Raw genomic sequence first — 14467 nt, 5'->3', positions numbered from 1 at the left:
TGAGATGGGGGGGGAGAAGGCAGATGGGGGGGGGGAGAAGGGAGATGGGGGGGGAGAAGGGAGATGGGGGGGAAGGGAGATGGGGGGGGGGGAGAAGGGAGATGGGGGGGGGAGAAGGGAGATGGGGGGGGGAAGGGAGATGGGGGGGGGGAGAAGGAAGATGGGGGGAGAAGGCAGATGGGGGGGAGAAGGAGATGGGGGGGGGGAGAAGGGAGATGGGGGGGGGGAGAAGGGAGATGGGGGGGGGGGAGAAGGGAGATGGGGGGGGGAGAAGGCAGATGGGGGGGGAGAGAAGGGAGATGGGGGGGGGAGAAGGGAGATGGGGGGGGGGAGAAGGAGATGGGGGGGAAGGGAGATGGGGGGGGGGAGAAGGGAGATGGGGGGAGAAGGAGATGGGGGGGAGAAGGAGATGGGGGGGAGAAGGGAGATGGGGGAGAAGGGAGATGAAGGGGGAAGAAGGGAGATATGGGGGGGGGAGAAGGGAGATGGGGGGGGGAAGAAGGGAGATGGGGGGGAAGAAGGGAGATAGGGGGGGGAAGAAGGGAGATATGGGGGGGGGAAGAAGGGAGATATGGGGGGGAGAAGGGAGATGGGGGGGGAGAAGGGAGATGGGGGGGGAAGAAGGGAGATGGGGGGGAAGAAGGGAGATGGGGGGAGGAAGAAGGGAGATGGGGGGGGAAGAAGGGAGATGGGGGGGAAGAAGGAGATGGGGGGGAAGAAGGGAGATGGGGGGGGGAAGAAGGGAGATGGGGGGGGGAAGAAGGGAGATGGGGGGGGAAGAAGGGAGATGGGGGGGGAAGAAGGGAGGGGGAGAAGGGAGATTGGGGGGGGGAGAAGGGAGAATGGGGGGGGGGAGAAGGGAGATGGGGGGGGGAGAGGGGAGATGGGGGGGGAGAAGGGAGATTGGGGGGGGGAGAAGGGAGATTGGGGGGGGGGAGAAGGGAGATTGGGGGGGGGAGAAGGGAGGTTGGGGGGGGGAGAAGGGAGGTTGGGGGGGGAGAAGGGAGATTGGGGGGGGAGAAGGGAGATTGGGGGGGAGAAGGGAGATTGGGGGGGGGAGAAGGGAGATTGGGGGGGGGAGAAGGGAGATTGGGGGGGGGGAGGAGAAGGGAGATTGGGGGGGGAGAAGGGAGATTGGGGGGGGGGGAGAAGGGAGATTGGGAGGGGGGAGAAGGGAGATGGGGGGAGGGGAGAGAAGGGAGATGGGGGAGGGGAGAGAAGGGAGATGGGGGAGGGGAGAGAAGGGAGATGGGGGGAGGGGGGAGAAGGGAGAGGGGGAGAAGGGGGATGGGGAGAAGGGGGAAGGGGAGAAGGGGGATGGGGGAGATGGGAGAGGAAGGGGGGAGACTGTGGGGGGAGAAGGGGATGGGGGGGAGAAGGGAGATGGGGGGGGGAGAAGGGAGACGGGGGGGAGAAGGGAGATGGGGGTGGGAGAAGGCAGATGGGGGGGGGGAGAAGGCAGATGGGGGGGGGAGAAGGCAGATGGGGGGGGGGGAGAAGGCAGATGGGGGGGAAGGCAGATGGGGGGGGAAGGCAGATGGGGGAGGGAAGGGAGATGGGGGGGAAAGGGAGATGGGGGGGGGGGAAAGGGAGATGGGGGGGGGAAAGGGAGATGGGGGGGGAAAGGGAGATGGGGGGGGGGAAAGTGAGATGGGGGAGGGAGAAGGCAGATGGGGGGGGAGAAGGCAGATGGGGGGGGGAGAAGGCAGATGGGGGGGGAGAAGGCAGATGGGGGGGGAGAAGGCAGATGGGGGGGGGGAGATGGCAGATGGGGGGGGGGAGAAGGCAGATGGGGGGGGGGGAGAAGGCAGATGGGGGGGGAGAAGGCAGATGGGGGGGAGAAGGCAGATGGGGGGAGAAGGCAGATGGGGGGGAGAAGGCAGATGGGGGGGGGGAGAAGGCAGATGGGGGGGAAGAAGGCAGATGGGGGGGAAGGCAGAAAGGGGGGGGAGGCAGCAAGGGGGGGGAAGGCAGATGGGGGGGGAAGGGAGATGGGGGGGGAAAGGGAGATGGGGGGGGATAGGGAGATGGGGGGGGAAAGGGAGCTGGGGGGGATAGGGAGATGGGGGGGGGATAGGGAGATGGGGGGGGGATAGGGAGATGGGGGGGAAAGGGAGATGGGGGGGGAGAAGGGAGATGGGGGGGGGAGAAGGGAGATGGGGGGGAAAGGGAGATGGGGGGGAAAGGAGAAGGGGGGGGAGAAGGGAGATGGGGGGGGAGAAGGGAGATGGAGATGGGGGAGAAGGGAGATGGAGATGGGGGGGGGGGAGAAGGAGATGGAGATGGGGGGGGGGAGAAGGAGATGGGGGTGGAGAAGGGAGATGGGGGGGGGAGAAGGGAGATGGGGGGGAGAAGGGAGATGGGGGGAGAAGGGAGATGGGGGGGGAGAAGGGAGATGGGGGGAGAGAAGAGAGATGGGGGGAGAAGAGAGATGGGGGGGAGAAGAGAGTGGGGGGGGGAGCAGGAGATGGGGGGGGGAGCAGGGAGATGGGGGGGGAGAAGGGAGATGGGGGGGGAGAAGGGAGATGGGGGGGGAGAAGGGAGATGGGGGGGGAGAAGGGAGATGGGGGGGGGGGAGAAGGGAGATGGGGGGGAGAAGGGAGATGGGGGGGGAGAAGGGGGGGGAAAGGGAGATCGGGGGGGTGGGAAAGGAGATGGGGGGTGGAGAAGGGAGATGGGGGGGGCGGAGAAGGGAGATGGGGGGGTGGAGAAGGGAGTTGGGGGGGGAGAAGGGAGATGTGTTTGGGGAGAAGGGAGATGGGGGCGGGAGAAGGAGATGGGGGGTGGGAGAAGGGGGGTGGGAGAAGGGAGTTGGGGGGTGGGAGAAGGGAGATGGGGGGTGGGAGAAGGGAGATGGGGGGTGGAGAAGGGAGATGGGGGGGTGGGAGATGGGGGGGGAGAAGGGAGATGGGGGGGGAGAAGGGAGATGGGGGGGGAGAAGGGAGATGGGGGGGAGAAGGGAGATGGGGGGGGGTGAAGGGAGATGGGGGGGGGTGAAGGGAGATGGTGGGGGGGGTGAAGGGAGATGGTGGGGGGGGTGAAGGGAGATGGTGGGGGGGGGTGAAGGGAGATGGTGGGGGGGAGAAGGGAGATGGTGGGGGGGGAGAAGGGAGATGTGGGGGGGGGAGAAGGGCAGATGGTGGGGGGGGGAGAAGGGGAGATGGTGGGGGGAGAAGGGAGATGGCGGGGGGAGAAGGGAGATGGGGGGAAGATGGGGGGAGAAGGGAGATGCTGGGGGGGGTGAGGGGAGATGGTGGGGGGGGTGAGGGGAGATGGTGGGGGGGGGTGAGGGGAGATGGTGGGGGGGGGTGAGGGAGATGGTGGGGGGGGGAGGGGAGATGGTGGGGGGGGAGGGGAGATGGTGGGGGGGGGGAGGGGAGATGGTTGGGGTGGGGGGAAGATGGTTGGGGTGGGGGGGAAGATGGTTGGGGTGGGGGGGAGGGGAGATGGGAGGGGGGGAGATGTGGGGTGGGGGAGATGGTGGGGGGGGAGCGGAGATGGTGGGGCGGGGTGGGGAGATGGTGGGGGCAGAGGGGGGAGGGGAGAGGAAGGGATGGGGTGTGGGGGTTAGGTGGAGGGGAGAGGGAGAGGGGGAGGGGGGAAGGGGAGGAGAGGGATGGGGGAGTGGGGTTAGGTGGGGAGAGGGGGAGGGGAGGGGAGAGGAAGGGGAGGGGGAAAGGGGAGGGGACAGGGGAGGGGAGGGGGAGTGAGAGGAGGAGGGAAGGGGGAGAGAATGGGAAGGGGGAGGGGAGAGGAAGGGGGAGGGGAGGGGAAGGGGGAGGGGAGAGGAAGGGGGAGGGGAGGGGAGGGAAGGCGGAGGGGGGGAGAGGGGGAGGGGAAAGGGGGAGGGGAAGGGAGAGGGGAAGGGGAGAGGGGGGAGGGGAGGGGAGGGGAAGGGGGAAGGGAGAGAAGGGGGGAGGGGAGGGGAGGGGAAGGGGGGAAGGGAGAGAAGGGGGGGGAGAAGGAGATGGGGGGGGAGAAGGGAGATGGGGGGGGAGAAGGAGATGGGTGGGGGGAGAAGGGAGATGGGGGGGGAGAGGGAGATGGGGGGGAGAAGGGAGATGGGGGGGGAGAAGGGAGATGGGGTGGGAGATGGGGGGTGGGAGAAGGGAGATGGGGGGTGGGAGAAGGAGATGGGGGGGGGAGAAGGGAGATGGGGGGGGGGGGAGAAGGAGATGGGGGGGGAAGAAGCCAGAAAGGGGGGGGGAAGAAGGCAGAAGGGGGGGGGAAGGCAGCAAGGGGGGGCGGAGGCAGCTAGGGCGGGGGAAGGCCGCAAGGGGGGGGGAAGGCAGATGGGGGGAAGGGAGATAGGGGGGGGAGATAGGGAGATGGGGGGGAGAAGGGAGATGGGGGGGGGGAGAAGGAGATGGGGGGGAAAGGGAGATGGGGGGGAAAGGGAGATGGGGGGGGGAAAGGGAGATGGGGGGGGGAAGGGAGATGGGGGGGGGGGAAAGGGAGATGGGGGGGAAAGGGAGATGGGGAGGGGGGAAAGGGGAGATGGGGGGGGAAGGGAGATGGGGGGGGAGAAGGGAGATGGGGGGAGAAGGGGCCATGGGGGGGGAGAAGGGAGATGGAGATGGGGGGGGAGAAGGGAGATGGGGGTGGATAAGGGAGATGGGGGGGAGAAGGGAGATGGGGGTGGAGAAGGGAGATGGGGGGGGGGAGAGGGAGATGGGGGGAGAAGGGAGATGGGGGGGGGGAGAAGGGAGATGGGGGGAGAGAAGAGAGATGGGGGGGGGAGAAGAGAGATGGGGGGGAGAAGAGAGATGGGGGGGGGAGAAGAGAGATGGGGGGGGAGAAGAGAGATGGGGGGGGGGAGCAGAGAGATGGGGGGGGGAGCAGAGAGTGGGGGGGGGGAGCAGAGAGATAGGGGGGGAGCAGGGAGATGGGGGGGGAGAAGGGAGATGGGGGGGAGAAGGGAGATGGGGGCGGGAGAAGGGAGATGGGGGGGGAGAAGGGAGATGGGGGGGGAGAAGGGGGGAAAGGGAGATCGGGGGGGGGGGAAAGGAGATGGGGGGGTGGAGAAGGAGATGGGGGGGTGGAGAAGGGAGTTGGGGGGAGAAGGGATGGGGGTGGGAGAAGGGAGATGGGGGGTGGGAGAAGGGAGTTGGAGAAGGGAGATGGGGGGGGAGAAGGGAGATGGGGGGGGTGAGGGGAGATGGTGGGGGGGGGTGAGGGGAGATGGTGGGTGGGGGTGAGGGGAGATGGTTGTGGGGGGGGGAGGGGAGATGGTGGGAGGGGGGAGGGGAGATGGTGGGAGGGGAGATGGTGGGGGGGAGGGGAGGTGGTGGGGGGGGAGGGGAGATGTGGGGGGGGGAGGGGAGATGGTGGAGGGGGGGAGGGGAGATGGTGGAGGGGGGAGGGGAGATGGTGGGGGGGGGGAGGGGAGATGTGGGGGGGTGGAGGGGAGAATGGTGGGAGGGGGGAGGGGAGATGGTCGGGGTGGGGGAAGATGGTTGGGGTGGGGGGGAGGGGATATGGTTGGGGGGGGGAGGGGAGGGGATATGGTTGGGGTGGGGGAGGGGAGATGGGGAGGGGGGGGAGATGGTGGTGGTGGGGGAGATGGTGGGGGGGAGCGGAGATGGTTGGGGCGGGGAGGGGAGATGGTGGGGGGCAGAGGGGGGAGGGGAGAGGGAGAGAGAGAGAGGGGAGGGAGGGGAAGGGATGGGGGTGTGGGGGTTAGGTGGAGGGGAGAGGTGGAGGGGAGAGGGGAGGGGGGAAGGGGGGAGGAGAGGGATGGGGAGTGGGGTTAGGTGGAGGTGAGAGGGGGAGAGGGAGAGGGGAGTGGGGGGAGGGGAAAGGGGAGGGGAGAGTGGGGGAAAGGGAGGGGACAGGGGGAGGGGAGGGGGAGTGAGAGGAGGAGGGAAGGGGGAGAAAATGGGAAGGGGGAGGGGAAGGGGAGAGGGGGGAGGGGAGGGGGAGAGGGGGGAAGGGAGAGGAGAGGGATGGGAGAGGGGATGGAGAGGGGAGGGGAGGGGGGAGGGAGAGGAGAGGGGATGGGAGAGGGGGGGAGGGAGAGGAGAGGGGAGGGGAGAGGGGAAAGGGGGGAGCGGAGAGAGGGGGAGGCGGAGAGAGGGGGAGCGGAGGGAGGGGGAGAGGAGAGGGGGGTAGGGGGAGGAGGAGGGTTAGAGGGGGGAGGAGGTGGGGAGAAGAGAGAGGGGGAGGGGGTAGAAGGGAGAGAAGGGGGGGAGAAGGGAGATGGGGGGGGAGAAGGGAAATGGGGGGGAGAAGGGAGATGGGGGGAGGAGAAGGGAGATGGGGGGTGGGAGAAGGGAGATGGGGGGTGGGAGAAGGGAGATGGGGGGTGGGAGAAGGGAGATGGGGGGGGGAGAAGGGAGATGGGGGGGGGGGGGGAGAGAAGGGAGATGGGGGGGGTGGGAGAAGGGAGATGGGGGGGGGGGTGAAGGGAGATGGGGGGGGGCGAAGGGAGATGGGGGGGGAGAAGGGAGATGGGGGGGAGAAGGGAGATGGGGGGAGAAGGGAGATGGGGGGGGAAGGGAGATGGGGGGGGAGAAGGGAGATGGGGGGGGGAGAAGGGGAGATGGGGGGGGGGAGAAGGGAGATGGGGGGGGGGAGAAGGGAGATGGGGGGAGAAGGGAGATGGGGGGGGAGAAGGGAGATGGGGGGGGGAGAAGGGAGATGGGAGAGCGGGGGGGAGAAGGATGGGGAGAGTGGGGGGGAAAAGGGGAGATGGGGGGGTGGAGAAGGAGATGGGGGTGGGAGAAGGGAGATGGTGGAGGGGGGGCGAGAAGGGAGATGGGTGGGGGAGAGGGTGATGGGGGGGAGAAGGGAGATGGGGGGGGAGAAGGGAGATGGGGTGGGGGAGAAGGGAGTTGGGGGGGGAGAAGGGAGATGGGGGGGGGATAAGGGAGATGGGGGGGAGAAGGGAGATGGGGGAGAAGGGAGATGGGGGAGAAGGAGATGGGGGAGGGAGAAGGGAGATGGGGGGGGAGAAGGGAGATGGGGGGAGAAGGGACATGGGGGGGGAGAAGGGAGATTGGTGGGGGGTAGAAGGGAGATGGTGGGGGGTAGAAGGGAGATGGTGGGGGAGAAGGGAGATGGGGGGGAAAGGAGATGGGGGGGAGGGACAGGGGCGGGGAGAAGGGAGATGGTGGAGGGGGAAGGGAGATGGTGGGGGGGGGAAGGAGATGGTGGGGGGGGGAAGGGAGATGGTGGGGGGGGAAGGGAGATGGTGGGGGGGGGAAGGGAGATGGGGGGGGGGGAAGGGAGATGGGGGGGGGGGAGGGGAGATGGTGGGGGGGTGGAGGGGAGATGGTCGGGGGTGGGGGGAGGGGAGATGGTGGGGGGGAGGGGAGATGGTTGGGGTGGGGAGGGGAGATGGTGGGGGGGAGGGGATATTGTTGGGGTGGGGAGGGGAGATGGTGGGGGGGGTGAGGGGAGATGTGGGGGAGGGGGAGATGGTGGGGGGGAGCGGAGATGGTGGGGGGGGTGGAGGGAGATGGGGGAGGGGAGATGTGGGGGGGGGGGAAGGGGAGGGGAGAGGGAGAGAGAGAGAGGGGGAGGGGAGGGGAAGGGATGGGGGTGTATGGGGGTTAGGTGGAGGGGAGAGGGGGAGGGGGGAAGGGAGGGATGGGGGAGTGGGGTTTGGTGGAGGGGAGAGGGGGAGAGGGGAGGGGGAAAGGGGAGGGGAGAGTGGAGGGAAGGGAGAGGGGGAGGGGAGGGAGAGGAGGAGGGAAGGGGAAAGGGGGGAGGGGAAAGGGAGAGGGGAAAGGGGGAGGGGAAGGGGAGATGGGAGCGGAGAGGGGATGGGAGAGGGGGGGGAGGGAGGAGAGGGGCTGGGAGAGGGGAGGGGAGAGGGGAAAGGGGGGGAGCGGAGAGAGGGGAGGGGGGAGAGGAGAGGGGATAGGGGAAGAGGAGGGGGAGATGGGGGAGGAGGTGGGGAGAGAGAGGGGGAGGAGGGGAGCGAGAGGGGGGGAAGTGAGGGGGGAGGGGGAGAAGGGCAAGGAAGGAGAGTAGGGGGAGGAGGAGAAGGGGGGAGAGAGAGGGGGAGGCGAGGGAGAGTGGTTGGGGAGGAAGGGGAGACAGAGGAGTAGGGGGAGTGGGAGAGAGAGATGGGGAGGTGGACGGGGAGAGAGAGGGGGAGGAGGAGCAGGGGTAGGGCGAGTGGGAGGAGGAGGGAGCGGGGAAGAGAGAGGGAGAGGGGAAGAGGGAGGGAGAGGGGGAGAGCAGAGGGGGAGAGAGTGGGGGAGGGGGGAGAGAGTGGGGAAGGGGGTGTAGAGAGAGAGGAGGAGGAGGAGAGAGAGGAGGAGGAGGAGGGGGAGAGAGAGGAGGAGGGGAGGGGGAGAGAGAGAGAGAGAGAGAGGGATGGGGGAGTGGGAGGGGAAGAGAGGGGGAGGGGCGAGAGAGGGGGAGGAGGGAGAGAGAGAGGGGGAGGAGGGGTGAGAGGGAGAGAGAGAGGGGAGGGGAGGGGAAGGAGAGAGAGGGGGGAGAGGAGGGGAAGGAGAGAGAGGGGGGAGGGGAGCGAAGTAGAGGGAGGGAGGGAGGGAGAGGTGAAGGGGAGGGAGAGAGATAGGGGAGGGAGAGAGATGGGGGAGGGGGAGAGGAGGGAGAGAGAAGGGGGAGGTGGCAGGGGAGGGAGAGAGATGGGGAGAAAGGAGGGGAGAGAGAAGGTGGATGGGGGAGGGGCGAGAGAGGGAGGGAGGGAGAGAGAGGGGGAGGGGAGGGAGAGAGAGGGGGAGGGGGTGAGGCAGGGGGAGGGGGCAAGGATGGGGGGATGGGAGGCAGGAAATTGGAAGGGGACGGGGGATGGGGATTGGGGGGGGGAATGGGGGGAGGAGGAGGATGGGGTGGACGGGGAAGGTGGGGGACCAGGAACATCTTCGCCTCCAATTAATGGCTCATTAAGCTCCTTTCGGGCCAGGAGGTAATTGTCAAATCGGAAATTGACAAACCTGAACAGTCTGGTGCACATTAGTGCACAATTGTCAGGTTCAATTTGGGAAGCTGCAAATTTTTTTTTAAAACGGATATTTTTTTTCTACAAGGGGTTTCACTGTGAGATCGGGTGCAATATCATTTTGCCTGGCCGTATGGCTGATTCTTTGAGTGCTGAGACTTCTGGGCCTCTGAGTTTCTGTCTCCTCGCTTGCACAAGGCAGGTGACAGGCCCCATCCTGGCTGCTGCCTGCCTTTGAGGCTCCTGCTCCAACATGCATCTTCCGCCTCCTTGCAGAGCTTGGCACCAATAATTGGGTGCTAAGCTTGCCTCCGGCCCAGTTAGGGCATCGTATGAGTGATGCAGACCTACTGCGGGTTTGGGACCTGGAAATTATCCAGACGTCAGGTTCCCAAACCCAATTTGAAAATCAAGTTCCCAATCTCAACAGCTTTTTTCGGGGACAGGATTCCAGATTTCCACTGCTCTTTGTTGAAGAACTGCTTCTTGACATTGTTCCTGAATGACCTACTTTAATTTTATGGCTATGTTCTCTTGTTCTGAACTTTCCCACCAAAGGAAATAATTTCTATCTATCCGATCAACTCCTTTAATGTCTTAAACACCTCGATTAGATCACCCCTTAATCCTCTATATACAACACAATACAAGCCGAGTCTATGCAACCTGTTCTCATAATTTAACCCTTTTAGCCTTATATCATTCAGGCTATTCTGTGGATTCATCTCCACCTAGGAAAGCATTGAATATCCTAATACATGGGTGAATTCTTATCCTTACAGGCTGAGAGAGAGAGGCAGACAGAAAAAATGTAAAAGTGATAGAGTTGTAGCCCAGGCTCCCCACTGATGGATGCAAAATAGGCTGGAATTTTTCTTTCTGGTGGGAAGACTGGACTTCCTCCTGTGATGCCAGTGAAGATCCTGGGCTCAGCCTTGTTTAATTTATTTGGCAGGATTCCTGCCTTAGCTGGGAGTTTGCTGTTCATGGTTGTGGGGTAAAGGAAGTGGCTGCTTGAGGCGTCAAACCTCTGCAGCAACTTAAAGAGGCAAGCAGCTTGGATAGTGTAAAACATGTTGCTGCCTTGGAGAAACTAACCATAATGTAATGATTAAAAGTGACACGAAAGATTGCTACTGTCACAGAAACATGTAGGGATATGGGAACACAACTCCCAGCCCAATTTTCCTCCCTTACCTGCCCTACTAACATCAGAAAGATTGCGGTACACAATAAGAAAATCCTGCTCATAAATTATATAATTGACCTTGCTCTAGTCTGGAACTCGCTGCCCATGAGGGTGGTGGAAGTGGAGAGAATCAATGATTGCAAAAGGAGCACTTGAAGGAAATAAATGTGCAGGGCTACAGGGATCGAAAGGGGTGTGGAACTGACTGGATTGCTCTGCAGAGAGCTAGCATAGACTTGATGGGCCAAATGGCCTCCTTCTATGTCATAAATGACTCTATGACACATTGTGCGGGCTTTCAGATTTGTTAGTTCCCCTTGTGTCCAGCGCCTGATTAGAACTGGGTGTAAGTGCAAACAGGGGAAAGCCATGTATGCTGTATCGGAGCACTCCCCAGAACCATACTGCAATGTGAAAGCACCTCCAGATAGATGGCTTTTGGAGTTGACTTTGCTTTTTACAGCTTGGGTATTAAACATTCCTTGGGCAGTGTGCATTGAAGAAAATTGGGTGGGAGAGGACCTGTAACAGCGTCAGTCTGATTTTACATCCATTCAACAGAATGGGTGGATAGTCAGACAGACTCCACTATGCTCATGCAATTTTGGTGCTCGATTTTCCTCCATATATTTCACCTTGGATTCAAGACTGAACTGGGATTGTCCTCCTTACAGCAGAGAAGGTTAAGGAGCAATTTAATAAATGTGCTCAAAAGTATGAGGGGATTTGATAGAGTAAATAAGGAGAAACTGTTTCCACTGTCAGTAACAAGAGGTCAGAGATTTAAGATAATTAGAAAAAAAACAGGTGGGAGATGAATGGAATTTTTTTTACACAGCGAGTTATTATGATCTGAAAATGCACTGCCTGAGTGGGTAGTGGAAGCAGATTCAAAAGTAACTTTCAAAAGGGAATTGGATAAATACTTGAAAAGGAAATTTCTATTGGAAAAGACCAGGGGATGGGATTAATTGGATAGCTCTTTTAACGAGCTGGCACAGATATGACGGCTGAATAACCTCCTTTTGTGCTGTGATTGTATAATTCATAAAGTACAGTGATTATGAACTGAGTCCCTCATGGAATTATTTTAATAAGAAAACTTTCTCTCCCTCATTACCATTTCACTAATAAAAGAATAAAAGTCACCCTCCCTCAGCATTTTCCACCAGTTACTTCTATTACAACAACACACTGACTTCTGCAGCTTTCCGAAATGTCATTGTTTGACATTAGCCCCTTACCCTGAGAAGTCAGTATCTATATCACAGTGACATGTAATTAGTTATATTTGTTTAACAGACTGTACAAATTATTACATGTACATTTATATAATCATGGTCTATCAGATAGGTGCATATATAGGAAATGTACAAACGTGCCTCTGACCATAATACACACTATGGACTATGCACTAACAGCAGTACAACACTCAGTATATTCTGCGTTTCAAATACAAAAAACATATAAACCACTCTCTTGTTAGCATCCAACACATTCACTCTGCTTATTGAGTCAACAGAACTGAGAGCCTCTGAATTGTTATGATACTTCACATTTTGAATTTAGTATTGGATGTTTGTTATTGTGCTTAAACAGCTATCGTGCCACGATACTAAAGCAAATATTAACTTTAAAAGGCAAAAACAGGAAAGACTCCATCCAAAGAACCGAGGACCTACCGAATTCTGCCAGTTACTTCCAGCAGACCAGTTTGAAATGTGGATCCTGACAGGTGAGCAGCACAGCTCTGAGTAGAGGCAGCAGCATCATAGTACAGTTTCCTGCTTTTAGTGAAGCAGAGGAGGTTGAGGCAGGAAGCCTGCAAGCTTATCGCAAAAAGTGTAGAATTACGTGGGAGGCCACACACTAAACACTGACTAAATCAGTGAACTGGCATGTTGTGTTTGAGAGAAAGTTGAGTTTCTAATAAGCAATTACCATTGTCTCCACAAGGCTAGGAACCATATGGATTATCCTATCTGTAACCCATCTGGTAATGTATTAAACTAGATTTTTCTTTTGGCAACCTGCAGTGATAAATCTGGTGGAAATATGAAGCAAAATTTTCCAGTTTACTGTCAATGTGAAATCATGTTTATTTTTGGTAAAGTGGTTATCATGTTGAACGTGATATCAGCGTTGAGCTTGCATGTGCTTTATTGTCGTCTCTTGGTGTCAGTCACTCATGCTAGGATATGGTCCCATGGACACAGTTATGCTCTGCCAGTTTGCCAAGGAAGCCATTCTTCATGTGAGCGGAAACAGTGAGTATCAGGAAGTATCAATCCTCAGCCAACAGCTGCATACCTTCCATCTTTACTAGATACCAATCATGCAGGGGCTCAGACTCATTTTCCCATTCTCTTATTAAGGATGCTGTGGCTAACTATAACGCCCCAACTGCTGACTGGTTGAAATTAACTAACCATGCACAGACCAAGAATTGAATCTTCCTGGTGCATATGCCTAATGTCATAACCAAATGAGTCACTAAGGGCAACTGTGGCAACTTTACAATACAAAATAATACTGATATAGTGATGAAGGAACATGTTGAAAAGTCCTAATTCACATGAAGCCCATGGTACACTTTCATCCTGATTTTTCAGATATTCCTAAACTGTAAAGTAGAGACATAAAGGATATGTTGCTATCTCAGAGAGAGACATAAGAACATGAAAAATAGGAGCAACAGTAGGCCATTCGGTCCTTTGAGCCTGCTCCGCCATTCAAGATCATTGCTGATCTTCTACTTCAACTGCACCTTTCTGCACTATCCCCATATCCCTTGATTCCCCTACTATCCAAAAATCTGTCAATCTCTGTCTTGAATATACTCAATGACTGAGCATTCACAGCTCTCTGCGGTAGAGAATTTCAAAAATTCACAATCCTTTGAGCAAAGAAATTTCTCATACAGTCCTAAATGGCCAAGCTCTTATTCTGAGAACGTGACCCCTATTTCTAGACTCCCCAGCCAGGGAGAAGAGTTAAACAGCACCATCTTCTTTGGTGATAGAACGGAGTACAATGGAAATAGCACAAAGAAATAAGTTATCCTTTTAGGACGTGCATGCTGTAGGCAAGACTTTTAATACATTACTAACTGTTCTCCTCTGTCACAGCAGATAGTATGTCATGGAATGTGATCACTCTCTCCTGCCGTTGCTGCTTTTCTCTCTCTGGCTCTCATCTTTGGCTTCTTTCCCCTTCCTTCATCTCTTCTTCCTGCTTGTAGAAGGTTATGGGTAGGATGGCATGATATAGTGGAGAAAGGCACTATCAATGGCTACAGGGTGCATTAGCTATGGGGGTTTGGGGGAAAATATGACTGTCAGCAGCTCCCTTTTCATTCCCTGCCTAATCACTCATGTTTCCACCCTCCCCCCCCTCCCTATTGCATTTCCACTACCCATTCTCTTTTCTACCACACCCTCACTCTTACCACTATACCTACCCCTTTCCCTTTGAATGACCTGTTCAATATCTGCATCCTCACCTCCCCCCACACACCCTGCTCCATTGGCATTCACATCATTTTTGACCCTTCATTTAGTTCACTCTCACTTTCTCCTTCAAAGAGCAGAAGGTGAGATGGCTGATGCCTCTCACTTTAAACCTCACCCTACTTCTTTACAATCCCCTTATCTGTTTCCCTCAAAGTGGCTTTTTCAAAATTCAACTTGTACTTAAAAACTTAGAACGAGGTTAAGAACTTGCCAATTTGTATCTTTCTCCCTGACTCTTTCTCTCCCTTTATCGGCGCAGTGGTTAGCACCGCAGCCTCACAGCTCCAGCGACCCAGGTTCAATTCTGGATACTGCCTGTGTGGAGTTTGCAAGTTCTCCCTGTGTCTGCGTGGGTTTCCTCCGGGTGCTCCGGTTTCCTCCCACAAGCCAAAAGACTTGCAGGTTGGTAGGTAAATTGGCCATTATAAATTGCCCCTAGTATAGGTAGGTGGTAGGGAAATATAGGAACAGGTGGGGATGTGGTAGGAATATAGGATTAGTATGGATGGGTGGTTGATGGTCGGCACAGACTCGGTGGCCGAAGGGCCTGTTTCAGTGCTGTATCTCTAAACTCAGGTGTGTAGGGTAGTGTATAATGTAATAGGAAAATAGCTTAATACAGAAGTCTGTTCTCCTATCTTTGTATTAAGAGAATTCATTCTTTATGATAGGGGTTAACATATGGTTTAGATTAGGCCATTAGGATTCCGCAGTTGAATGCTAAGTAAGCAGATAGTGTCAAAGGGTTTGTGTAAGAATGATAGCTAGTTCAAAGACAATTAGTCTACATTTCAGCAGTTATAATTCTGGTAAGGTGTGATGGCTATAACCATGCAAAATTGTGTAATC

At 58.2% G+C, this 14467-nt stretch overlaps 1 protein-coding gene across 1 annotated transcript in view; it reads right to left on the bottom strand.

Annotated features, from left to right (window-relative positions):
• LOC137353290 (ankyrin repeat and fibronectin type-III domain-containing protein 1-like) overlaps positions 1-11900 on the bottom strand; it is a 125268-nt gene extending 113368 nt beyond the window's left edge. Inside the window, exon 1 of the mRNA XM_068019402.1 lies at positions 11789-11900. The gene's annotated coding sequence lies outside the window, so the exon portion shown is untranslated. The remainder of the gene's footprint in view (positions 1-11788) is intronic.
• Positions 11901-14467: the final 2567 nt, after the last annotated feature.

The sequence above is a fragment of the Heterodontus francisci genome, chromosome 41, assembly GCF_036365525.1.
Source record: "Heterodontus francisci isolate sHetFra1 chromosome 41, sHetFra1.hap1, whole genome shotgun sequence".
Lineage (NCBI taxonomy): Eukaryota > Metazoa > Chordata > Chondrichthyes > Heterodontiformes > Heterodontidae > Heterodontus > Heterodontus francisci.
Note: the sequence above shows the minus strand (reverse complement) of the source record. Positions and strands in the feature narration are given on the sequence as shown.